Source organism: Cricetulus griseus (genome assembly GCF_003668045.3).
Source record: "Cricetulus griseus strain 17A/GY chromosome 1 unlocalized genomic scaffold, alternate assembly CriGri-PICRH-1.0 chr1_1, whole genome shotgun sequence".
Classification (NCBI taxonomy): Eukaryota; Metazoa; Chordata; class Mammalia; order Rodentia; family Cricetidae; genus Cricetulus; species Cricetulus griseus.
In genome coordinates, this window is record NW_023276807.1 from 193,803,778 (window position 1) to 193,805,568 (window position 1,791).

At 40.1% G+C, this 1,791-nt stretch overlaps 1 pseudogene; it reads right to left on the bottom strand.

Moving 5' to 3' along the window:
• Positions 1-317: 317 nt before the first annotated feature.
• On the bottom strand, positions 318-1,095 carry LOC100766278 (annotated as a pseudogene).
• Between the last annotated feature and the right edge of the window lie 696 nt (positions 1,096-1,791).

Consider the following 1,791-nt stretch of genomic DNA (forward strand, 5'->3'; position numbering starts at 1 on the left):
TAACATCCTTTTAAAATTTTTCTGGTAATACAAACTCCTATGAAGTTTGCTGTACTACCATAAGAAATTAAAGAAACCATTAAATATTTAGGAACATTCAACATCAAAAGCTTTAAATCTGAAGCTTTAAAGCTGTAGCCACTGAAAAAGCTACAGACTCCTTTTTTAAAAAAGTATTTTCTAGACAAAGAATTTTATCAGCTATATAAAAATCTGTAAAGTTTTTATACTGAAGCTAATGTTGAGCTACACTTGAATTTCACATTCTTAGCAAAAAAGTTACCTGGGCACATACACTACACACATTTTAGGACAATTTATTCATCATCCTCATCTTCTTCCTCATCTTCTGGTTCATTCTTCTTCTTTGACCCTGTTGGCCTTCCAGGACCCTTCTTTCCTGCTTCATGCTTGCCCGTGGCAAGGTATGCAGCAATATCCTTTTAATACTTCTCCTTTAGTTTAGCTGCTTTCTGCTCATAGGGTTGTTTATCTTTGGCAGACTGTTCGTACCACATCTCACCCATTTTTTTTTTTTTTTGCAGTATCTCCAATAGACAGGCCTGGGTGTTCACTTTTCATCTTTGGGCGATGTTCAGAGCAAAACAGGAAGAAGGCAGACGGTGTTATTTTTGGAGCATTAGGATCTTTTTTCTTGCCTTTCTTATCACATTTGGGAGGAACATAATTCTTCATAACGAGCTTTTTTGTTGTTGTTTTGGGTTTTTTGTTGTTGTTGTTGTTGTTGTTTTGTTTTGTGAGACAGGGTTTCTCTGTGTAGCTTTGGAACCTGTCCTGGCACTCGCTCTGGAGACCAGGCTGGCCTCGAACTCACAGAGATCCGCCTGCCTCTGCCTCCTGAGTGCTGGAATTAAAGGCGTGTGCCACCAACACCCAGCTCATCTCCCTGTCATAAGCAGCTTTGTTGCTCTTGGCCAAATCTTCAAACTTCGACTTTTCCTCTGCAGACATGGTATTCCATCTCTTGGAGCACTTCTTGGAGAACTCGGCAAAGTTCACCGAGTAGTCGGGGTGCTTCTTGTGCTCCTCGTGGCACGTCTGCACCCCCCGCTTGTTGGAATCTCCCTTGCTCATGCTGACTGAGTGCTTCCCTCCGAGCTTGACAGATACTTCCTTCCCCAAACTCCAGCAAGAACTAAGAAAAGTATTTTTATCACTGTTTTTATATAGTCCTTCACTTTATGAAGAGGTTATCTCTTAGTGCTGACATGGGTCTTAGTACATGAATATGCCTTGTTTAATCACAATCCAAAACTTACGCCATTATTTTCAGTGTAAAAGGGCAAGAATGTCTCCAAGGCTTTCCTGGATGGTGCATGAATGAGCATTGGCTTAGTTTGTATGCAGGTACAGTTGGAGCACCCTGTGTGGACTCGGAACTACTTTGACAATAGTAGGATTTGAATGTAACAAGATAAAGCACCTTAAGTTTCACATATTTTGTGGAAGCATTCACTACAAATTGGGACTGTAATCATTGTACTGTAAATATTTGATGGTTTGACCCCAATAAAGTTTTGAGGAAAAGTTATACAAGTGATAAATCAACAAACCAAAATATCACTAATTGAAATTTAGGTAGAAGACTTATATGTCAACCTAGTAAACTAAAAAGGCAGTTGATGGGGGAAGTCCTTCTGTGTATATGTTTGTCTTATTGGTTGATAAATAAAGCACTGTTGGCCAATAGGGGAGCAAGTTTGCAGGACTAGGAAAGGAGGAGGATTCTGGGAAATGTAGGAAAGGGACACAGTTGCCATGTGGTCCCTG